This window comes from Anomalospiza imberbis, chromosome 3 (genome assembly GCF_031753505.1).
Source record: "Anomalospiza imberbis isolate Cuckoo-Finch-1a 21T00152 chromosome 3, ASM3175350v1, whole genome shotgun sequence".
Classification (NCBI taxonomy): domain Eukaryota; kingdom Metazoa; phylum Chordata; class Aves; order Passeriformes; family Viduidae; genus Anomalospiza; species Anomalospiza imberbis.
In genome coordinates, this window is record NC_089683.1 from 8,188,703 (window position 1) to 8,214,690 (window position 25,988).

General features: G+C 41.3%; 1 protein-coding gene across 4 annotated transcripts in view; it reads right to left on the reverse strand.

Moving 5' to 3' along the window:
• The window catches only part of KLHL29 (kelch like family member 29), a 390,113-nt gene that overhangs the window by 290,699 nt on the left and 73,426 nt on the right, over positions 1-25,988 (reverse strand). The gene's annotated exons all lie outside the window — the stretch shown is intronic.

Below are 25,988 nucleotides of genomic sequence, written 5' to 3' on the forward strand. Positions count from 1 at the left end.
ATTTCTGTATTGCTGATTTACTGCAGGTGTGGTAACTGTATTTGGCTTTACACATACTAGCTGCAAGCAAATCAAGGAAAAGGCTTCATAAATCAGTTTAAGGCACTGTAGGCTTCATGGTGCTTGGACTGGGACAGAATTTCCCCACGCAAGCACACAAAACAAATGGGAGTTTATAATTTTTTCTGTCATAGCTCATAACTTTTAAAGGTTAGAAATCAAAGCACCACACAGTAGAATTTTATACAACTGAATGGAATGGACATAAGGCATCTTAGAAGATGATTTATATCATCCCCTCTTCACACAACAAAAGAATGAAAAATGCAATGGTGACAAAGGCATTGCCTAATCGTGTTACTTGGTAAATACACTCTCTTGAAATTTCTCTGGACACATCAAGATTTTTAACTTTGTTTTAGAGACTGTTCTCCAGCAATTACTTCACCTTTTTAAACGCATCTTCCAATGCACACTATATTTTGCAGTTTTTTTTTTTTTTTCAACAAGTTGCACTGGCTCAGAGTCAGACATTGTAAGACAAAAAGCCACAGTGACTTTATCCAAGAAATATGAGGTGGCAGAGATCCAGTACGCCCAGCACTCAAGGTGAAAGAACAGCATGGAAAAAGATTCACAAATTAATTGTCAATTACAGAAGACTGCCGAAGTGAACACTAGGTACATGCATGGGATAATTTAGTCAGGCACCTGCACAACTGAGCTGTGGATCGTGCTGAAGCAATTACTCAATTTTTTAAAAGAATGAGATATCATCATCAGAAAAGGACATAAAGGAAAAGGAGCAAGTTTAATTTTTTTCCAAACACATAAAATCAGTGCAGTTAAGCACCAAGGATCCAGCTGGATGATGGCCTTCTGGAAGAAGGGGAGGCCAGAGTACCTGACTGAAGGAAGCTGCCTGTAAGGAAGTGAAATTAATTGCTCATACAGTTTTTCTACAGCATGCAGGCAAGCCAGAAGATGTTGTTGTACCCACAGCTCCAATATGGGCATCCTGTGGCAGCAGGTGGAAAGCACTAAAGTCTCATTGCCCATACTGTGTCACAGGGAAGTCACCAGGTGGTGAGGGCTTCCACCTCCCGTGCTGCAGGTGGCTCTGACAAAGAGCCTGGGTGTGCTCCACAGCCAGCCAGCTCCACAGCCGTGTCATTCCTGGACACACTGCACAAACTTTGGATCCTCCATGAACTAACATCAGTGAACCATTTCTTGGCCTCAAGGATGACACAGATTCACTTCTGGATCTGTGTTCTGCACTCGGCTCCTTGGTCCTAGCTCCCACTGGCATGGCAAAGGAGTGGGGGAAGAACTAGAGGCAGGATAGCAGCTGCTCCTCCTGGCTCTTCAAACACAGGGAAAACAGCTTTTCCCCAATGCTTGGGGAGTGGTATCATAAGTTAGCAAGCCAAGAACAGAAGGACTACATCAAAAAGGAAACAGGAATAAGAACTTCCCCTTTCAAAGCAAAACAGTCTTGCTTTTTTAGAGCAAAATCTTTGCCTAAAAAGCTCTCCCAGAACAACTAATGGGAGATTTAGAACATTTTCAAGGGCTGAAAGAAAAACAGTCCTGGGGTTAGAGTGGTAACCTGGATCTGGGGAGACTCACTTCAGTTCTTTGCTCTGCCAAGCGTTCTTGCATGACCTTAGGCAAAAACACTGAAGCTGTAGTTAGCGGATACTTGGCTTCAAAGGCAAAGTCATCCTAAGAAGTTCTTGCCTGCCCCCGCCTGTCATTTGCTGCCTCCACACTTGCATTGCCCCAAGAGCCCACAGGCACTATCCTGTAAACCAAATTACTGAACGGGATGATGTTAAAAGCAAGTTTTGGTTGTCTTTTACGGTCAGAAGGGTAATTTTGCATTGGCCTGATAAAAGGATCCACAATCAATAAGCTACAGCAGCAGACGAGGTGAAGCTAGGGAAGCCCATCCATGATGGCACAAGGGCTGGAATAAGCAGGAGGAGGGCTGCAAAGACAAGGTGCTGTCCAAGACTGGTGAAAGAACCTCCTCAGCAATGCCAGATGTGCTTGGACAGCGTCAGCCACTGGTGTTTGTGACGAACGTGGCTCCCTCTCTCCAGCTGCCTCTCTGGCCCTCTTGACAGGGATGGCTGCCCTCCTAGCAAGGGCAGCAGAAGGACAGATGTGTCAACACTTCACCTGCTGCTGTCTGGAGGAAGAAACAGCCAGGAATTTGCTGAAAGCAGCACCAGCACTGGATGCAACGCACTGTTTAACCTCCTCCCTAAGCCCTGGATTCCCAGGCATCACCTAGCTGGGGATGGCAACACCCTTCACGTTCCCAGGCTGTTAGAGGGGATAAATAGAGTCAAGGTGCTGAGACACCATGGGTAAATGCGGGCCATGGGGATACCAACAACAGAAAGCAGCAACCAGGCTCATTTTGGTAAGCTCCCATTTTAAAAGCTGACATGCAAATCTCTACTTACCCTACATAATATGAACATTCTCCTACAAACCCAGCTCCTGATTAACTCAGCACATCACTTGCCAGCGCTCTCTGAATGAGCCTGTGAGTCCAATTAGCAGCAGATGCAGCACTAACACTCCTCACCTGCTGTGCTTACCAGTCTTCAGATCAGGAAGGGAAGGGAATATATCAAAGACTTGCGAAGGGAAGGAAGCTTAGAAAAGGCTCAGAAAGGATGAGGGAAATAGATGTCTGCAACAGTTCCTCAGGCAAGGAAGCAGAGCCCTATACAAAAGGGAAAACATATGGGCCAAGGGAAAACACTGCTGCAGATCATGAAAAATATCCAAAGGGCTGCTGGAGCGTCCCGGGAGCGCGGTGCAGGGTGTAGCCAGGAGTGCTGCTGGGGCTCGGGGGACCTTTGCCTTGCCTGAACCCTGGAGAGCTCTGCCACATGCAGAGCTTCTCTCCACATGCTCTGGTACATCAGCATAGGAACCTAAGTCATTCTACATTTTCCATGAGTTTTTCTTCACCTGTCAGATTTTTAGTGCCCCAAAGAATAATAAAACCTCTCAAACCTACAGCTGCAATACTATTACAACCCAGAGAGGAGCCACTTAATGAAGTTTTGTGAACTCCCAAACTCCACAGCTGCATCTGAGTTTCATTTCTGAACATCTCTACCAGTGAACTGACTGCTCTCTTACCCACCACAGCATCTGTCAGCTTTTGTACCTCAGCTGCTGGCACTGGTTTTGTAACAATAGGAAAAAAGAACGTCACATGCCAGTTTGGATTTTTGGTCAGAGGAGTAGAGAGTGTGCCTTTGGGAAAGGTCCAAAAAATAAGGTTTCGATAGATGGATGTGAATGCCTGAAGCTTTGACATGTTGGGGGAAATGGATTTAATGCTATATGTAATGCTATGGTTTTCTGGCAACCAGCAGAAGGCAGCCATATACTCAAGGCAAGAAGCCTAAATCTCTCCAATGTGTTGGGCAAGGAGAGTCCGGGCATGGCACATAAACCAGCCGCCCCAATTCATCAGCAACTTCTACATGTTCATCTTTTCTAAACTTCAGCTGTCCCAGCAGTAAAAGGATAATGAATTTCTTTTATTTTTTTTAATAGTAAACATTTCTTTTACATATATAACATACTTGGTGAACCTTTCTTGTAGTTATCCTCAAGACAGTCGGGGCTGTAGGATATAGATGTAACAGAAACACTTTGAAAGAAGAGACCTATTCAAGGTTTAGTCAAACAGCCCATCTAAGGATCCTACAATTTTACTGGTCTCTAGATATTAAACTAGTGGCCACCAGTGACTGCTGACTAGCTCCCAAATGCTGCCCACATGTCACCCACTGGTCTGACAGCAGTCTCAGTGGAGAGGCATCACCCAGTCTGAGCAAACTGGACTGTGCAACACAGAAAAGCTTCCTGCAGTTACTGACAACAATTTCCATAAATAGTCTTCTGGTTTCCAAAATATACCACAAATGGCCAGTATTTCCAAAGAATGCTCCCAACAGAAACACAGTGAAGGAGATGGTTTTGTTTTCTATGGATGCATTCTCTTATCTATGCAATGGGAATGATGGTGCATTTTCGGAGAGAGGAAATTAATGTCTCTGTCACTGGGCTTTACAACTGCATTTGCTTTTCAGACATTTATTCCCTGTCTTCATCATGTGAAACTACTGCTATAGGTTGACAAAGAAAGCTGTCAGAGATGACCATGCCACCAGGGTGAGACACTCTAAACCACATCTGAATTTCACCCTGGCAGGTCTGGTACACAGATCAGAGGTAGGAACACAGAGCATAAGGAAACAAAAGTGAAAGAGATTTTTTTGGCCAATGCAACAAAGACATTATAAAATTTCTTTTCTAGCTTTTCAAAGCAGAAGAATGAAATCATGCAAGAATTCTAATTTAAATGGAAAGGTGAAAAGAAAAACCTGTCCTTAATACTGAAAATAAGGGAGAAGAGCTGATGCAGCACCCTGCTCTTCAGTTCTCTAGAAGACAAGTAACAGTGTACAGCAGTCCCAGCTCAAGTTCTACCATGGGATCTCCTGGCTGTTCCAAGAGCCTCAAGACCTGGCATGCCCATGAGGGCTCCTCCTCTTTGCAGAGGGCAATGGTGTACTTTGGGTTTAAGTCTTTATGTTCTTCCAAATTGTTGGGATAAATTTAGCAGCTAGTAGCACGAAAGAAGGGACAGAGAGTGGACATCTGCAGGCATCTCTGGACTGCATGTGTAAGACAGCTGCTGCCTGTCCTTGTACAGAACTCATGTGATCCTACATTACTTGGCAATACCTGTCATGACCTGAAGAGTCTGACATTTTAAAACTCCTCTTGAGCAAGTACCATATCATTTTTATGGCACCAATACATGCACGAGCATCTGTGAAATGAATTTCACCCAGCTGAGCGGATAATATCATTGTTCCATGCCTCCAACCTAGACCATTAGCTTTAGCTGCAATTTCAAAAGATGTAAGTAGGCTAGTCAAGCTTGGTGGGAGTCCAAACCAACCTGCTCCTCTTGCTCTTGGACATGCTGGTACATTTTTCTTGACCCAGCATCATGATTGCATGATTCAATATAATTTGTGTTATTACCAGGCATGTGTGAGTCTAAGGGGCAAATACTGGAAGAATGGATTTCAAAGATCTGACATTCAGATTGTGCCAAGTATGCTCCTACAGGCACATTCTGAAAGACAGTGAACATTTAGATTAAGTTCCAGACTTAAGACTAATTTAGATTAGTCTTCTCATTTTAAGACAAGCTATCACAATGGTCCAGACTTGTAATACACAAAGCATTCTGAGTTCAAAGGAATTTGGGTCATGAAATTCTGAAGAGCAAAATTTTCTTTCACAGGGCCTACCCTTCATTGCTTTTGATTTAAAAGCAGAGAAGTGCTTTCGGTGTGTTCCAAAATGGTCCTTTCAGATATGATCCTCCCCTTCCCTCCCCTGCTTTTGCAGAGGGTAAAGGTGTTGCCCTTGTGGTTGTCCAGCACTCACCACCACCAAGGTTAGCTCTTACCTAGTCAAAATGCCTCTATCCTGACCTTCCCAGAACAGACAGAGCCTCAACAGACAAAAACCACAGATCAACCCCTTCTTTAGGTTGAGGGGATTAACCCCCTCATTCCTCATCTCACAGGGATTGTAACATGCAGGTTTTACCCCTAAGTAAAACCATCTCTCCTGGACAACAGTGGGCAGCTCTCACTGAATCAACATCTCAAATTCTTAAGGATTCACTTAATTGTGTCTAGATGAACATGGATGACTTCCAGTGGAACATGTCCCTGGCATGGCTCAGGGGGCTGGAACTAGAGGATCTTTAAGGCTCCTTTCAATCCAAACCATTCCATGACTTTAGGACTGAGGCAGCTGGAAGAAATGTCACAGCCACCAACCTTGGCAAGCACCACCAGAACAAAAATGAGAACAGGGCAGCAGTAAGGCTCATCTAATATCAAATTAAACCCTGGTCATGGTGGACCACACTTCTCTGTTCCTGACTGTTGTGACTGCCAGGAGGATTGGGTTGTTGACTGCTTTGTTAGCATGAAGTGTGACACTACTGGAGAAAATCAAAATATGAAAATATAATATTCATATTTTTCTATCCCCACAAAAAAGCTAATATATTATAAACTGTAAATAAATAATAAAGACACAAAGCCAAGCACACCCAAAAACATACAGCTGAATATATCTGAGCTGAGACTTTACAGCTGCCACTTGGGATTTTATACATAATTTGGGTTTTTCTGTTCTTCATTCCTCATGTGGGAAATTAAAAAAAAAAAAAAAAAAGAGCTCTAAAGTGGACTGCTAGAACATGGAAAAAAAAATGAACTGTCCGATCCATTTGCACTTGGCTTGTTGATTGTTGTTTTTTTAATCAGAGAGGGAAAAAGATCCAATTACTGTTCTGAAATGAAAGATTCACTCTGGATAGTCAATGACACTTGTCAGACTGCACTTTATAGCTTTTCTTCATGACCACCAGCACAATGAGCACCCAGTGTTTGACTTTCAGTGAAAACATTTTGAAACATTAAGTACATGGAAACAGTCTGCACAGAGTATGTTCCTGATAGTCCCTAAATGTCCTCCAATGTTATTCAAAGCAAAGTATTTGTTCCAAGATATGTAAAAAGGGGGAAAATTTGATGTGATGCTACTTCAGATTAAATCCAAGCAATTTCATTTTATGCTTTATATGCTCTCCAGTCCCACTAAGTATAATTATAGACTTCTGTCTACTTACAAATCTCTCTGTACAATGGAAAAAGCAATAAACACAGGTTCTGCCAGCAATCAGATAACACTTATCGTAAACAATAGCTTTTACGATCTATTTGAAATGGGTTCAGCTGCTACAACTTAAGATTTGGTTATTTTTGTTTTCTTGTTGGATTTGCAGCAGGTGGTAAGGACATGATAGAAGTGTTTAGCCACAAGAGAATTCAAAAAGGGACTAGTATTGCATTGCATATGAAATATGACAGAGATTTATTTAAAAAAATCAGTTTTCCATCTCCCAGGGGCCTCTAACTAGTTTGTAGAGGCTACTTCTGGAACTTTGTTCTTCTTGGCTCTCAGCTCTGCCAGCACCACATACAGCCTGATACCACACAAAGGGTGACCCACATGCAGAAGTGACTCTTTATCAGTTCTGTGTGCCAGTTTCTTATGCAAGTGGGAAATTGTACAATGTCCTGAAGTAAACGTTAACTGCTGACAGGGGGCCAGCAAAGATGGTTCAAATTCCCTGCAATTCAGAGAAGTGTGATTTACTGTAGCTCTGAAAGCTGGGAAAGAGCCCCCAGAAGTCTGAATGTCCTGCTCTGAGTGAATACTGCACCACGAAAATGCTACACATCATGACTGCAATAAAAAAAAAACCCACAAAAAAACCCCACATCATGTGAGTGCAATATCACAACAGTGATCCCAGCAGGAGATAAGTCAGCAAGACAGGGACATATCTGCAAAGAGGACACAGATCTAAAAAGAACCTCAAAGGCTGGCTGGGACAGAGTAGTCCCCTACATGGATCCTACTCCTTCAGAGATGCAATGGTTCCACCTTGTACCCCCCAGATGTGTTCTCCTACTCATCTCCCCATTCCCAGCAGCCCCAAAAGTGTTCCACGTGGGACCCAAAAATGATTTACACCCTCTCTGAATGAAAAACTGCTTTCTATCCCATTTTCTCAGTCTCAGGGAGAGCAGATCCAATAGGTCCATTGACAACTTCTATGAAGACAAGGGATGTTAGCACCAATATCAGTAGTCAAGGATTCAACACTGATGAAGCCACAAAAAATTACTGCAATCTCTCTCTCTCCAAGTTCTTTGGGTTGCAAGATACTTATGGTTTGTACTTCGTTTATTTTTCTAAAGTAGATTAGCATGAAAATGGAAGGCTAACAGAACATTAAGGTCAAGAATTTAAATGAAGTAGTTAGGAAAAACAAGACTGTAATTCTCCTAACCACTCTATGTCAACCATCTTGCACATATTCAGAAATTAGTGTTGTTGTAGAGGCTGGGGAATTTATGTTGCAGTATATCTGTAACGGGAGAGTCACATTTATTGCAGGAACTTTTAATTTCCTAACTTGTATATTAAATTCCCAATAAAGCTTCATGCTGTCTTTTGGTTGTGGTGGTTTTTGTTGGTTTTTTTTTTCATAACTGTTATTTCCCATGCTTTTAAAATAAATTAATGAAACAATGCTTGAATACTGAAATAAATGCAGATAAATTTACATACAATTTACAGACTAAACGTATCGATCCACCTCACATCTATACCTTTCAAATCAATTACTGAAATAACCACAGCATGCAGAATCCAACAGCACATGTAATTGGAGCCCTGCATATTAACATTTAGAGAAGCCTTATGGATGTGTGACTAGACCCTCAACAACTTCCAGAATTATTTCAGACAGCTCAAAAAGACACAACACAGTTAAGGTTCAGGGTGGGAGAAGGAGACTTGGGAATCTGAAAAGCCACACCCAGAGAGAACTGGTTCATGTTGTGTTAACCTTCCTCCCCACCCTTCCTAAAAGCCCTCCTCAGAATCATGACTAATACAGTTTCATTTGACAATTTTTTTCTGTAACTGAGTTAATAAAACCTGTGGGCCAAGAACACAGCAGCAGCTGCCCCAGCCAAGATGCCACCTACGCTTGTTTGAGAAGCACTTGGTGCCTTTAGTGACCACAGCTTTGACTTGAGTTTTTCCCACGCAGCTTGAACACTTACGCTTTTTTCATTATATACTTATCACTTCTATCCTGATCACTTCTATCCTGATTAGAAGTTTTTGAGCCTCCTGCAAATGGCCAGCAAAATTCAGTTAAAAATGCTCTTTTTCTAACAACTCAGTGAGCAGGCTTTCTTCAGTAAGACACCAAATGCAAATATCTAGCACAAACCATTTCACCCTAATTCGTATAGGTAAAGGGAGAGAAAGCCCTACAGTTCCCCCCATCCACGTCTGCCTTCGGGTCAGCTTCCCTGCCAGAACCGAATCCTCACTCCCACACACTCCTTTCTTAAGTTCACATTTGCTTTAGGGAGGAAAAGATGTATTAAAAGAGGGATCCAGGACAAACAAAAGACCTCAGAGCTGACATAACCCAGCAAATATCTTCAAAGCGTTGTCCTTCCAAAACTAGAACTAAGGTACAAAACTATTTAAAAGCTATTCTTCTTCTGCCCAAATTTGCAAGCTAGTCCAAACAGCAAGAGAACAATGACACTCTCATCTCCTGCAAGAACATATTTCAGAAATGGAGGTTAGCAAGTGACAAACATTTCTATTTTGCAGCCTCGAGATGCAGAGCAGATCCCAAATACCATTTAACACTTGTTCATAGTTCAGCCCAGCTTCAACAGAGGCTCTACCTTTGAAATGACTGCTACAACTCATCCTACTTTCCCAGACCAAGGTTTAAAAATCCCAAAATAGCTACAGCGAATGTGCTCGGTACAGACGTGGGGAAGGGCAATCTGGGTCGTCTTCTCCTCACAGAACAATGCTGAAGTCTGGCCAGACTCCAGGAATGCACATTTCCCTGCAGATGGCTACAGCAACATTTAACAGTAGGAACCATAAAAGACTTCCACTTCTAATTATGTATATTATGATTTTTTTCAAGAGGGTGGGCTTCTTCCCTCTACCCTCTTTTTTAAATCCTATTTAATGGTAGTCACCACATGCTCAGATTTCCCCTTTTAGAATTTATTTAGCTTTAAGACACCTCAGGCCAAACAAACTTTATCTGTTCACTATATTAGAAGCCAGTACACTTCAGAGCAGACAGAATACTGCCACAGTACTATGTAAATCAAACCCACATGCTAAGGAAAACAGCAATGCTATGCAATGAGTGCCAGTCCACAGTCATTCAGCTTTAAGTGTCACTCCCACGTTTATCATATGAATAGATGAAGATTCCCTCAAAGCAACAGAATCTTAATTCTCTCCCCAGATTCAAATGTATGCATTCAGGAAACACTTCAAACATCAATATCTTTTCCTCCTAAGGCACACTTCTTGTCTGTAATTAGCTTCCATTGGTCAAGTGGGTTTGCTTCTATACTGGGCTATAGGAATGTTTTAAGTGATGCTTTATGATTCATCCTACCCTAATATGATTTTTTTCCCCTGTTAACCCAGAATAAGAAGAAATGGAGAGAAAAAAGAGAGAAGGGGAAAAAAAAGATCGCCTGCAATCATATTGTTACACTGTGCAGAGTTTATGGCTGGCTCACATCCAGTTTGTGGTTGTGATAAGAAATGTGTAATCCTATTATACGGAGAAGAGTCAGAATGTACAAATAGGTCCTGGAAATAGGAACTTCTCCTGTAAGATTATTCTTCTCTCCATAATAGTTCTGCAAGAAGGTCTAGACAGGGGCTATTCACTCTTCTCCCCACTGCTTAATGGAAAGCCAACTGTCAAAACAATTCTGAGCACAGGAGCTTGGATTTTTGCAGAAGACAAAAAGAAGTGGTTCTGTGCATTTGTGTTCAACAGCAGCATTAATTAGAACAAGGGCTCTGAGCCCTCACAGGCTGGCATGTTGGGAGTGTATCCCATCACATCAAGGGAGCCCAGCTTGTTCCAACTCTGCCACGTTCTACGAATTTCCCAAATCCTGCCCATTCTGCAGTTTTTAAGAAACATTAACTGCTTATCAGTGACAAAAGCTGGTTCTCATGGCATTTTGCATTGCAGCCCCCTTAAAAAGGCACACAGAAACCATTCCCCAGGCACAGGGCTATTGGGCTGCTAGAAGTATGTTCTTGCACTGGATGCAGGAAACCAAGTACCACCTGTGCAAGTCAGGATCCCCTGGAGTTAAATTCCTGAATAATTCCAGCCTGATTATCCATTTTTCTAATTTCCTTTGTATGACAATATTGCATTACTGTGGTTATGACTCAAAAAGGGGGTTATGCATTCCCCAGCGTGCCCCACAGGCAGAAGTGCTTTTGACGTAGGTCAGATAAATTAAAATACAGGACAATACTCTCCTCAAAGACTCTTCACAAGGACCCTTGCAGCAGGGAGGTGATGATATTCATGCCAGAAACAGCTGTGACCCCAAGGGAACCAGGTCAGTGATTAACCATACTCCTTTCTGACCAAAAAATACATTCACAGAAATAAGGGCTTTTGAAGTGCAAAATATTAAGAAAGAAGGGCTTTTTCCTAGGAAAAGGAACAAATAAAACAACCCACCTCCAAGTATGTTATGAATATGATGACATATATGAATATTATGTCAGGAATAAAGGATAAGTGATAGGACAAGAGGTCTCAAGTTGCACCAGGAGAGGTTTAGGTTGGATATTAAGAGAAAACTCTTCACTGAAAGGGTGGTCAAGCATTGGAACAGGCTGTCTAGTGAAGTGATAGAATCACAATCCCTGGAAGCATTCAATAAACATCTAGATGCAGCATGTAGGGACACAGGTCAGTGATGAACATGGCTGTGCTGGATTAATGGTTGACTCAGTGATCTCAGAGGTCTTTTCCAACCTCAGCAGTTTTATGACATGGTCATAGGGTTGCAAGGTAAATACAAGCACCATAAATCAGCTGAAGCAGCAGCAGGGTACACCAGCTTATTATGAACCCCATCTGGCTGTGGGTAGAGTATTACAAGCTTCTGAACAAGCTGCTTTGGTGCATTTGAAGATACCAAGCTAGACTGGGTGTATTTACATGACACTGCAGTTCCTTCTGTGACTGCAACATCAACATACTCAGTAAGTATCAATGCAATGCCTTTAGCATCCTGCTTTCCAACTTGCTGCAGCAGCAGTGCTCACAGGTAGAAAATGAAATTCTCTTCTGGGTAAAAAAGGGAATCTGAGATAAGAAAGAAAATACACAGTTGTATGAAAATCAAGACACTCTACAGTTATAGGCATAAAGAACAGTAACTAAATTGTGTCCTAGGTGAGGGGAGCACGTATCCATTTCCATGAAGGATGCAGAAGGATATATGTGTAAACCAGAATTGAAGCATTTTAAATAAGCAAAATATGTTGATTTTTTTACCTGAAATAGTACTCTCCCAATAAGATCACCAAATTCTGGATTCTCTCAGCCACTCCATGAACAAAGCATCAGACCATGCAGACACTGAGGGCAGCCTCAGGTTGGACTGGATATGAGGGGCCTGCCAACCTCAGTGGTTCTATCATTCTCTGGTAATTAAATAATATTTATTCCTTGGAAAATAAAGGTTGAATGTCACAAATTCTAAGTGTAAAATAACAGTGAAGGAATCAGATTTAAATGATTCTGCTGAGTTAAAGTGGGCAATAATGCATATGTTGAAACCCAATTAGCAAAGAAGCTCACCCAGATGTCATTAAAGTGCCTTTGCACCAAACTACCTTCACCTGATCTGACAAATGGCAAATTACCTGATGTAGCTGGACTCTGTTGCACATTAATTAGAAGAAAACAGCAGAAGAAAGAGATGGAAGGGAACTGTACAAAAGCTGCATAATTTTCATATTAATATGAAGCTAGTGTATTAACATAAACCTAGCAGTTTGCAAAATCCTTCAGTAAGAGGAAAGCAAAGAGTAGCTCAAAGTAGCAAAAGACAACAAAAAAATCACAAATCAGCCTGTTAAAAAAATCATGAGACTTATTAAAAGTGAAATATGGATTCTTTATTTCTTCTGTGATTTTTAGGGTGTTGTTTCATTTTTTTCCTAGCTTCTCACCACAGTTAGTGCTGGCACTGCAGAAAGCAGCAGCAGACACTGATGCATGCTCACAAAGACACAAATCCCCAGCCTTTATTCAGCAAACAAAAGCAATGACGTAGCCGCCCTGTGTGGCAGGGCAGGGCACTTAATCAAAACAGCCCTCAAGAAAAAAAGAGCAAATCATAATCATCTCCCAAGGGTCACTCAGGGTTTCCTGCAAAGCACACATGGCTATTTGTTAATCCATGTGCCACTTTGGAGACAGCCCAGGAAGTCCAGGAGGGTGACTGGCAGGTCTGGGGGGATGACTCAAGTGGTCATGGCACGGTGACACTGCCCTCCTTGACACTCAGCACTGGGCACCTGCTGCGGGAGTGACACACAGCCCATAGCCTGGGGGAAAACAATGGCACTGCAGCCTCAAAAAGTCCTGACCACCACTCCCAAATGTTTCAGACTCAAGCTGTCCTCTCCATATCCATGCAACACCATCTCCAGTGCACATCCCTGGCACGTGACATTAAATAAAGGTGTGCTAAGGCAAGCCCCCTAGCTCCCTTGTACATTCTCCTTTCAGTGAATGACCTCCTGGAGACCATCATGTGGCATCAAGAGACACTGTCATGATGACAGAGAACAAGCTGTCACCTGGGAGGTACATACAGTAGTATTTTTGGATGGAAACCACTGTACTTTGCAGACGTGCTTTCTTTAAAACACTTCTATCCTTGCTTTGGATGTATAAGTATGATTAAGAGTCATCCTCTGACTTCTGTTTTCTGTGCTGAAATTACATTGCTGTACTTTGATATCTGGCTGAAGTGTAACTGACGTTATCAAAACAGAGCTATAGAGAAAATGGAATCCACCCTTTTGCAAAATCCTTCAGTGAGGATAAATCACATTGTCTCCATGTTTTTTACACATCAAAATGTACACAGACAGAAACAAACCAGCAGCTGGGGCTCCAGCATAATGCACTCACAAAGAAAGATCCTTCTGTATTTTCTCCATCATTTCCTGACAAACAGGCAGGCAGGTAACTGGGAAATTTTGTCTGAAAATTTCTGGATGATTTGGAAGGGGTTCTGGCACCTTAAATGCTGCTTAGGCTGTGCAAGAACAAACATTCGCCTTGCACAACCGTACAAGATCACAATACCCCTTTTCCATGTGTGTTGGAATGGAAAAGACCATTTACTTAATTCTTAGTCCATACAGAAGACCAGAAAAAATAAAGATGTTTGCATAATTACAGGTCATTTAACAAGCTGTGTTACATCAGGAATGCCTACGAAAAGGCAAAAAGGAATTGTATGCTTTAAGGACAGTACACATGCTTTTCCCCCCTCCTTCCATTTGTTCCCTATTTCATTGTATATTCTATAAGCATGTATTTTGCTATCTGTTTTAACTGTACAGAAAGGAAAAACAAAGGGAGGACAAAAATGCAGGAAATAGTAAAGGGTGCCATAGGAAATGTAAGGTTAGAAGTTAGTAGTGGAGGGAAAAGGAAAAACTGTACACTTATCTACAAAAAAAAACCAACAAAAGCATACATAAGCTAAGAAAAATTAGAGATTAACAAGAAGAAGTCAGTAATTGACAGTAGATTTCTCACTGGCCCATTATGATCTGGGAAATTATGGTAGAAATAACCAACTTTATTTCTAATTTATTAATTTAACAACTAAAAATACAGGAAAAATCTTCAGATGGAAGCAGTTTTTCACAAGATCTCTTTCCTCTGAGAAACAGTAAAAGCAGAGGTTGCCTATTAAAAAGCCTACTCCTGTTCAAAATTGCCAATTTGAAGACTTCAGCCCAAGAAAATTCAAGTATGAAGAAATGCCTCCCCACCTCTGCAAGCCCAGCCAAGTCCCCTCATCAGTCTCCAAACCAAACAATGCTGTGCGAGTCTCCCCAAAAGAATGCAGCAGTTGCACTGAAGTCCCAGCACAGTGTTCATATGGTTCATTGTTTGAGCTAATTTAATTAAAAGAGGGTCCAGATGATGATTATCCTGGCAAAAGGAAACTGCACAGACAATACAATGGCAGACTGCCACGATCACTGTATCTTAGCTCTGAACAGAAAACAGAACTAAAGGAAGAGGATAAAACAAGCCCACCTTGCTAACCTTTAAAGCTGACATATTCCAACCATCCCCACACGCTGGAACAAGACTCAGCTGTTGCCCAGTCTGCTAATTTTTGGCACTCCATTAGGTGCTGTGAACATGACCATCATTAGTTTAAGCAGGAAAATCTACCATCACAGTATGCAGCAATAACAGCTTAGTCACACACACCCTCCATGCCAGGCACTGAAGGTGGCATTATTTATGGTCCAAACCTTGGTGGGAGATTCAGGTGGTTTGGGCTCTACTCTAACACCATCATGCAATTTCCCAGGGAAATGTAGTGCTTGCCTCCACCTACAAGTGCAAGGTCATATCAAGTTTATACGGTCTATATAAATATTTAAATATAATAAAATGATAAAATTGTAAGGAATATATAAAGGGCCCAGGGCTTGAAGTTCAGGTGTCTACAGAGCTCCACTCAAATCAGAAGTAGCAAGCCTTCTATGGAAACCTTTCCAAAAACCATTCTTGGATTAGGAATATTTCTTAAAACTCTGTAGGGACACAAATCTTGCTGCTGATCTGCACACTCTCATAGTTCAAAGTCTAGTAGTACCAAACTGAATTTCACTGGCTGAGAATAACTATTTCCATGAGCAGACATTTCTAAATTAGGGATGCTTTTAGGGTTTTTATAATGACTGGAAGATATTTTTGCAGGCAATTTCAATTCTCATCTACACACTCCCAATCAAAATTTTTTCCTGTTAACGTTGTACAAGAATATAAAAAGGATTAAACAAACAAATTGAGCCTCTGCCCAGCAGATGTATATTTTTTAATAGAAAAGCAAAAATGTAAGGAAAAAAGGTCAAATTATTTGATCAATGCCAAAAAGCAAGCTAGTGGGGAACTGTGAGTGAAGCTGAGCACATGATTTCAGCTGCAGATTTCAGAGTTTGAGGCCAGCAGTTTACCTGATAGACGTCCTCCTGGCTCTTGGGTGTCTAAATGCATATTCCAACCTTATAAATAAGTAAACCTTCGTAAACCAGAATGAAGACACTTTGGTTTAATGCCTCAGAGGAAACTAGCTGCTACACTGAGAAGAGGCTCAAACCTGTTGTTCTCTAACAGCCTTTGGGATACCACACAAACGATGAGAAAGCCAGAGATTTCAGTACAGCAGCAGCTGATCACTCTGTCTCAGGTACATCTCTGAAACAGAGAAATCAGACCACTGGCCCAGATTAGGCTTTACAGGAGGTACATTGAGCAACACCAACATGATTATTTTGGAGGAGAGCTACTCTAACCACTGACAGAGTCTAAAACACGCTGCATGATGAGGCAGAGGGAATGTGCTTAAAAGCTGTAACAGAAATACACTCCTTTCAGATTGGTGTAGTCATCCTGTCTGCTTTTCTCAGGTTAGAGGAACACAACATGTGGAAGAGAGACCATAAAGCAACAGGAGCAGCCATCAGTCATCTTCTCCTCCAGCCATTCCCCACTCCCAGTTTCAAGTGCTTTCTGCACTAACTCACACACCATGGGCAGCTGCTGAAGCTGCTACACCACCAAGCAACGGTGAGGGATGGGAAGAGAAACTCCTGCAGATACACCCTTTCCCTAACACACCTTTCAACAGCAAGAAGTTTGAGACTTTTCTAGCTCAGACAATTATTTGACAGAGAGTGATAAAACCCATCCACACAGCCAAGGATCTGCCCTCAGCCAGCGGTAATTAAAATTAATCATTCACAATTATTTTCATGGGTATGTTCAGAAAGAGACACCACCAGCTCGTTGACTCCTCAAAGCTGACAGACCTTGAAATAGGCTGTGGTCAGGTACAGCATGTCCCTGGGTTTCAAGCAGTTAAAAACATGCTTTGCATATCGATTCACCCTTCCACCCTCAGTGCTGACAGCCAGAGCCACCCCTGTCCTCCAGCCCAACACCTGAGCTGGCATCAGTGAGAGGGATTGGTAAGAAAAGAGATTTTTCAAGTAAGTACTGCTATGCCTATCATTATTGCTGCCCTGCTGGAACTCCGGGCCCCGTGAGTGTTGAAATTTCTTATTCTTAAATCGCAGTGTCTTCTGAACTCAAGATTCTTCCCATTTCCACACATTTGTATTATGTTTTTAATTACTATCTTCTCTCCTTTCAGCTTCACTGGTCACTGCTTATGCTATTCGGAGAGGTTTCTAAGGTATAGAGTAGCCTGAAGGTTATCAGTTTCCATGCCTCAAAAGCTACTGAAGAAATTAAAGAGGTAAAAGAACTAATGAAATTCAACATAAGGCATTAGGACTGTCACTTTCTGGAACACTGTTTACTAATACAAGCAATTTTTATGGGACTGAACATTTACTATTCATGATAGCAGCCTTGATCAATTCTGCTCCTTTGAAACTTACCACAGAAACATAAAAGCATCTGTCTTATGTATATAAACCCAAAATGTGTAAGCAGCAAGGCCAAGATTGTAACCAGTGCAAGGAGGAAGCAATCTCACACCTAACAGACTGCAGATCCCTCAGCATCAACCTGCACAGCACTCCTTCCTTCCCAGCAACTGGAATATTGATTTTTACAATACCTACCAGGAAAAAAAAGGTTTTCAGCAGATATAGAGAAGGAGGAACAGGGTAAGGGGATTGTCTGCTTCCCACCACATGTGTTCTGTAGTTGGAGCTCAAAGCTGAATTAAAAAAAGAGATGGTGGAAGATCCAACTTCTTACATAAATCAGCTCGGCATGGCTTTCAGTCAGAAGACTTAAAAAGAACAGATATTCTGCCTTTGCTAAAATAGAAAATTGTCAGATAAATATGCTTTCCTTGTTAACTAGAGTGGTTTTTGTAAGTAGGTATAATGTTGTGCAGGAAACAGGAGCACTGACTGGAGAGTGAAGAGTCATGCAGGCAGGGCTCAGGAAATGTCTCTCTTTGGGAAATTATCAAAGGAAGTAAACAGAGTAGAACAACAGCAGCACTCAAGCTCAAGAGTCTCTCTGGCCATCAGCAACACTACAGCAAGCCTGCAAACATCACCCCTGACTTCTTTATGCTTTATGTACGGTACCAACTTATTTTTTCCCGTATTGTTTATTTACCCCGTGCTTCTCTTGTATTGTTCACCCCAATCTTCAATCATCACACTTTCCTAATTCACTCTAGATCCTCCTTAAGCCACTTTCTCACTGAAGATGGCATTCAAGGCATGAGGACCCTAAAATTTGGGGCTACCCCCTCAACCTCTTCTTTCTGCACCAAGAGCCCTGCACTTGCACTTGTAACTTAAGACACAATATGAATATTGCCAACTCCCAGATTGGCTCTCACTTCATCCCCTCCTTCCACAGCCATGAGTATTTGCAGCTCACAAGAGCAGAAGGGATCAGTGTCTCCTGCCAGGCTGCCAGGGAAAACCCAGCCAGCATCCCAGCTTCTCCCCTGCCTAAAAAGGGGAGAAGCTAAAAATTAGACTAAAAAGCCTAATTTTGATTTGTGCACTTCATATGTTTATATATTTTTGCCCCACCTCACAAAATTTTGAAGTTATCTGGGAGAAAGAACTCGAAGGTGTGAAGCAGAGAAATAATTAAAAAGGGCGGGAGCCTGATTTCATCATATATTACAAGCACTTATCCCTTTGGAAAGTCAAGACTAAATTAATCACAGCTAAACTATTTTACAAGCTTGTACAAACTCAGCAGGGACCTTGACTGAACTCTAGAATGTGGGGAAAAAGAAAACAGAGCAAGTGGAGAGGGAACTGTTAGAAGAAGCCTGAAGAGCCCCAAAACAATCTTGGGAAACCAGAAATAGCACCACAGAATGGTTTGGGTTGGAAGGACCTTAAAAGACCACCTAGTTCCAGCCCGTCTCCCACGGGGGACACCTTCCACTAGAACAGTTTGCTCAGGGCCCCATCCAGCCTGCCCTTGAACACTACCCTGGAGGGGACAGCCAGAACCTCTCTTCAGGAAACAGCCAGAGCAGGGAGAGCAGCTGGGCAGGCACACACGTACATGGGGAAGATGCAGCTCCTTGAAATTTCCTGGCTGTTCAACAGAAAAAGAAGACGTCCCAGATGAGCAGGCATGGACTCGCTCTCCCCCCCAGAGATGTGGAGCATCTCTGTCTGAGCAGAGATGAAAGCCCTGTATCCTCTTCCAGCAGCCAGACAATCCCACTAGTAATGGATTAAAGTGATTTAAGTAACTATACATTTAATAAGGTGAAAAGGGCAACGACACAGTTACATTTTGATTGTTTTGAACTACATATTGCCTTGCAATTCTGTTCCTGTTTTAAATACAAAAGTAGCACTTTTTGCAGAGCTGACATGGTAAGAATGTGTAAACAAGGCAAAGAACACAGAGAGAAGTACCATCTTTTATTAGTCCATTGACAGAGAATACAGTCGAGCTTTCAGACACCTGGACCAGCAGATACGAGATCTTCACAGAGCAAGGACCACTGCTCTTTAAATACATAGACACAAATGGACATGTTTATATACAGAAATATATAAAAACCCCCCACCTTGCTTTAAAATCCAAAATGCTTTCTCAGTGCTGCCAATAAATAAAGCTCAAATTTCCTTTGGTTGGAGAAAGAAAATCACACCTAAGAAAAACAGACCATGGAAGACCCCAGCAGCAGCAGAAGATGCCATTAGCTATTACCTACTGTGATTATGGAAAAATGCTACTTTTCACTCTGCAGCCTCTCTTTGCCATTCTTTTCATTCACCTTGAAAATAATTCCAGGACTTAAGTAATAAATAGGGTTATCTGGGGGTTGAATGCTCCTGGATAAACCTCCCTGGCACCTCCCTTGGGGAAAAAAAATCCAAGCAGCAACAAAGAGAAGTTTTCAATTTTATGATGTTCCCTTCCTACTTTCCAAATGTAAATTCAGAGCAGTTCCTGTAGAGACTGTGAACACCCACACAACTTTCCAGGTGGGAAAAAGGTAAAAAAACCTCACACCAGTAAATCTACAACAGCAATTTCCTTACCCTTCCTTTGAGAAGTCACAGGATATAAAATCTGTTGCTGCCTCATGGACAAACACACACAGAGCCTTTGGCACAAGGGAGAGATGTTTCAGGGCAGAGTGAGGATTTGATGGCTGTCTTAGCTTTCCTTGCACACTGAGCAGTCTGCATAGCCTAACAGCATTAGCTTACTAACAGATATATTAATAGGTGTGGGGGGAGGGAAAGGAAGAGGGGAAAAAGCCACTAAAACACATTACACCTACACATCTCACTACTAATCATAAACTCAGATAGAAATCAAATTGCTTCTCCAGGACCAGGAGAAGAAGAAGAAAAGAACAATAAGACTGAAGGTGGGGGGAAAGCATCCATTTTCATCTTTTTCTGGAAATATACCAATTGCTGTATTTATCAATTCATGATAAGGAATGATAAAGTAAAAAGAAGAAAAAAACCAACCACCACACAAAAAAAAAAAAAAACCCCACCAAAAAACAACTGAAGAACTGCCACAACATCTTGTAGTTAGTAACTTCAGAGTGACAAATATAATGTTGGCCTCAGACTGCTAGAAGGATTAGATTTAGCTGTAAAACAAGTAGTGCAGTTAGCAGTTGCTGTTGGGTCTGGTGGTAGGATTAGAAAGCACTGCTAATCACAAGAAATGTAAAAAGATTAAGAGGTGATGGTTGCCAGTAAGGTTTTAAAAGCATGTAAGTGCTGGAATTCATTTTGGGATTAAAATTCCTCAAGTGAAAAAAAAAAAAAAAAAAAAAAAAAAAAAAGAGGAAGAAGAAAAGTGAAGGATAGATCATAAACAGCAGCCAGTTCCACCTGCACAGCCCACAACCCTTTCCAAAGCATTAAGAGAATTAATTGTGGAAAAGTGAAGTGAAATGTATGCCATGGCTTATACTGAATGATCCTAGGGTAGCTTTATGGAGGAGAAGCAAGTATTTCTATTCTGGTATCTATGAATGAACTATGACAATCTAAAACCTGTTTGAGTTAGAAGATTTTGCTTACCAAAACCTTGCCTGGATAGTGGAGTTGCAATTTTTAAAGGCATTGTAACAGAAATGATGATGGCATTTTGTATCTGCATCCTTTCAGTAGGAAGGATAAGACAACACATTGGTCTCCTAGTTTGCTTCCAGCTTGTGTAGATTCACCTCTAAAATCACTTTATGTTCTTAGCTACCAAGGATAAGCAAAGCTCCCCTTATAAAATAATCTGGAGTGTGCAAAAGAGAAGTCCCCAGGGAAAAAAAAAAACAGGGAAGAGAAAAAAATTACCCTGCAAAGACCTTTAAGTAAACACTAACTTTTAATAAACAAATTTGAATTTTGGATTAAAAGTTTTACTAAAAAGGCATTTTAAACAGTGCAGACCACAGAATCTTGGTCAGATTCCCTTACGACAGAGTGGTCTCCACCAGCATCAAGTGCAAAGTTCATTGCTGGCACCCTTGGCCACCACCATCCCAAACTGCACACTCAGAGGACAACGCCTTGAGGAGAACACAGCCTCCTGCAAAGCCCACCAGGTTCCCGACAGGCCTGATGGACAGCCAAAAGCTGGTTAGTGGTGAGGCCACCTAAAACTTCTCTCTCTCTCACGGTGTCCCACATTTATCCAATCATACAGAGTAAAATTCAAGTTCCACCAGGACATTCCGTGACCACTGCCTCTGCACAGATGTGTTTCTCCCTGTGCCTCCAAGGGGCTCAGATGCTGATTCAGACCAGCCTCTCTTCAGTCATTACTTTACCCTCTGAAAATCTGGACCTTGCTATTCCAGGGGTTGGGGGGCAGTATGAAGTAAGATCACTTCACCATTTTCTACACACCTTTCAGTTAAGTGTTCCTGGTTCACCTTCCTGGATTTTCAGACTCTCAAAGTCTGCTTTTCCCTTCTCTTGCTCCAAAATGAACATTTTTTCCAGATGCCTGTAGCAGCAGCAGAAATAATCATCTTCCAAGAGTTATAAAACAGTTGTATTAAATAATAGAGGTGAAAGCACTGTGCATGATTTCTGCCGAAGTCTTTTCAGTAGAACAGATAAATTTATTCACTGCATTATGGAACAGTTTGAGAAAACAAGATCATACAATGTACATTGGCTCTATTTAAATTGTTTCATTTCTATTCATGAGTGCTCTGATTAGATACACTGAAAATATCATCAGTAAGAAATAAATAATTCTGCCAAATTAATAGTTGTTGATTTCTTTTACCTGAAAATGGAAGTAGCATCTCATTCATACTAGACAAAGCAACTGTAATTTGGATATATCGATCTTGTTGGTTCAAGTCCACACAGCACACAGAGACAGGTGTGCATCTACATTTTCTTAGTATCAAGCAACTTCTATAAAACTATGAGTTCTTTCATGAGTGGAGAAGGGCTAATATGCACTTTGCATGAAGAAGCTTAGTAAACAACAAGATTTTGGGTTTTTTTCTTCTAGCTGTTTTCCCCAAATAGAGGTTTGAGAGAAATAAATTGCTTTAAATGCAGAAAATTGTTTAGAAATGGTATTTTAGGGAATACAGGTGAATTTTCTGTATCACACAAAATTAATCCAAGCTCAGCAAATGCTCTTTAATTAGAAACACCTTTAGAAAGGAAGCAGACAGAAGTAATCCTAACATCTTTACATTAAGGGAGCTATTAACCAACCCCAAACCAGCTTCTCCAGGACCTCCCTCCCCATAAAGTGTTTTCGTGGAGAAGCATGGAAAGGGATGGATTTGTGCAAATGGAGCAGAATGTATTATTTAGCAGAAAGATCTGACTAATATTTTCTTTACGAAAAAACAGACTAAAAACATAGAGCTAGTATTTTGTTTTAGACATCGCAGAATGATGAATGCCAAATGTCCGCTCAGCTTATGAACATCTGAGAAAAAACCCTCCACATTTTGAAAAATTTATCCAGTTTGAGTCAACAGTGAATTCTTCTTCTAAGAATCAAATATAATTGCTGTAACATTTCAAAACAATTTAAATGCACAGCTCAGTACCTTAAGAGCAGCCTGTTTGCATAGCAGCCAAATGATACACCTCAGAGAGCTACTGTTAGCTACTGCAGGGAAGATAAATCAAGAAAATGCTGAGTTGAGGTGCAATTTGACATTTATTAGCAGAACAGGAGTAATTTGATGAAGGAAAAAATCTGACAAAATCTCAGTTCACAACAACAGATTTTGGAAGCCTATTTGCACATAAATTGGAAAAAATAATTCTTGCATTAGAAACTGATGAAGATGAAACAATATACCCTAAATCCTAACGTATTTGAAATTATTTTCTTTGAATCAAAGCCGATAATCCTGTAACAGGCAGTAACTAAACAGGGGCTTTAACAGACTTGCTCTGCATGTTGAAGAGACTGCACAGCCTGATCTTGATCTGGGGCCATTCAACTATCAGAATAACTGGATTTACTGCCATTCGCACCTTTGTTTTTGCCATTTGAAAGCATCTACAGCGCGCAAAAGACTGGGCTGCGTTTTAAGCATTAGCGGCGTAAATATCCCCTGGTGTACCGTATGCTTCACCACTTCTGCCTTCCCGTAAATCAAGCACACAGCCAATCATCTTTTTTATGTTGGACTCTAATGGCAACTCTATTATTCAAAGTCAGGCTGTACAGAGCCATGTCTCACGGGGACATGAAGCAGCTCAGGAGCAGGTTTATGACTGTGCAAGGGAAGATTCAAATCTGGCCATGATCTTCCCACAGCAACCCCACCACCTCTTCCAATTTATCTGCATCTTTCAATTTATCTCTTCTATACAAAAGACTTTTTTAAAAAAACAAAACTCCTGTAAGCAGGAAAAACAAATTAGAAAGCCTTTTCTACTCCTCAAGAGCCACCTCTTTGTGTCCCTATAAATGCTCAGCGTAAATGTTTTTGCTCACATACTTGTAAGCAGATAAGCTGTTCTTTACTGCATTACAATTAGATGCATAGATTAAGAGATATCTTTCATGTCATTATATCAAGCTCTTCTACAAACATACAAAGGGATTTTATAGACTGTTGTCTTTTCTGCTTACTACTGAATTCTCACACTCAGCACAAGATGCAGTAAGAGTGAACGATACCTTCTCTGTGTTTACTTTGCCCACCAAGAACCATTAAAAAAACCAAATAAAATAACTTAACTATGATTTCAACAGCACGAACTGTTCTCCCATGGGGCTTCTCTTTTTCCTCTCTCCCTCCATTCATCTTTCAGTTCATGAAGATAGGGAACGTGAAAACTAAATGGATTTTTGTGTAAATAATTCATCTTTTCAGGCACATCAAACTAATACCTGAGTTCATCCAAGGGGTTGGCCAGATGTAGCTGATTCTAGTGGTATTTTAAACAGTATTGTGGAGAGCTAGTCACAAAAGCCTGCAAGGAAATGCTGAACAGCTGTGTTGATAGAGTTGTTTTTAAAAAACACGTGTTGAAACTCTACCTATCCTTACTGAACACAGCTGACAGGGACACATTCCCAGCCGTCCTGAACTGCCACTGCATTTTGGAGACTCGTGTCTGCACAAGACAGGCTTTGTGAGTGGGGTGAGCTCTGGCACATCTTGGGAAGACGAAGCGAATTACAAAGGCTGAGCATCGTTTTCCTGCCAAGTATCAAGAAAACATGTGGCAACATAAAGCATCTTTAGGAGCACGAGTCCCACAGGGCAGACATCCACACAAGCTGAGCTGTGAGCCAAGATGCCTTAAACCAAGGTCCCACAGGGACTGGGAAGTGAAGTGATGGTCATAACTCTGCTTCTCTTTAAGCCATGAAGGAAAGTAAAAAGTACTTAGCATATTTTTAAACATCCTAAGTACAAACAATGGATTAATTCTTGCAGGAAGTCCAACAATTAACCTTTACTACACTTGCATGTCAAGTCATATTTCTTGTGCTAAATAAACCATAGCAAACTCCTGCAGCTAAAAAGGGCAAAAATAAAATCTAGGGACTTGTGGTTTTGTTTTCACTCTTTTAAAAGCCAAAATCTGAACTGTTCCATTCTGCTTGCTTTAATAACACAAGTGGTCTCTCTCCTGCACGTCAGAAGAGGAGTCTGCAAAAGGGGACCAGGGAAAAAGGTCTTGCGCACAACTAACGTCTGTTCCCCTGATTTACAACAACTTCTCATTGTACAAACTGAATTAGAACAACCTGCAAAGAAATACAATTAAATTTCAGAATATAACAACCATTTTAGTAACAGTGCTTTGCCTGCCCAGGAAATGGTTTCTTAAAGTGAAGAAATCATTTTGCCATGTGGAATCCTTGAGCAGGTTAGTAACCCACTACTGTACCCGAGATTAATTTCTGCAGACAGCTTTGTATCTTCAAATTCACTGAAGTGGAGGCTTATTGCAACAAAAACAGAGAAAACCACTGGAGGGATATGTTGCAAGTGGAGCAGGGCAAAAGGAAAACTAACACAGGAAAGACAATATTTGTGGATTTGCAGCGCAACTATCCCTGAACTCTCTCTCTACAAGAGAGTTCGTGTTTCCAGTCTAAATTAACATGGCTAGTACTATAACTTCTATCACACAGAGATAAGATTTGGTGGAGAGTAAAGTTCTGCAGAACGTTCTTTGGATGAGCTTCCTTAGAAATAGCTCAAAATAACTTTAAGAATTATCATCTTAATGACATGCTTACCCTTGAGGGGAAATTTTGAGCCGTTCAGCAGAAGGCAACCTCACTGCAAGCAGGATTTTAATGGCTCTGAGTTACTGTTTTTGCAGTGGAAGCCCTCTTTAAAATCAAACATGTTTAAAAGTGTCTTTGTTCTGAAGTTGCCTGTACTGGGCACCTCATCACAACTTTATGCCTTCATGCTTTGCAGAGCAATTATGTCCATAGACCCTACATAAGATGTCTGTGAGCAACATGGACTCTTCCACCTGGCTAATCTTCCCCCATTACACAGAAAAATTAAGTGTCTCATAGTGCTTGTGTGTGGAAGCCACTCTAAACCCAAATGTACAACATTTTCTGTCTGTAAGGTACATGTAAAACACATGTGTGATGAGGAAATGTACATTAATTGATTATGCCAAAGAACCACCACAAAGCAGTTCATCATCATAAT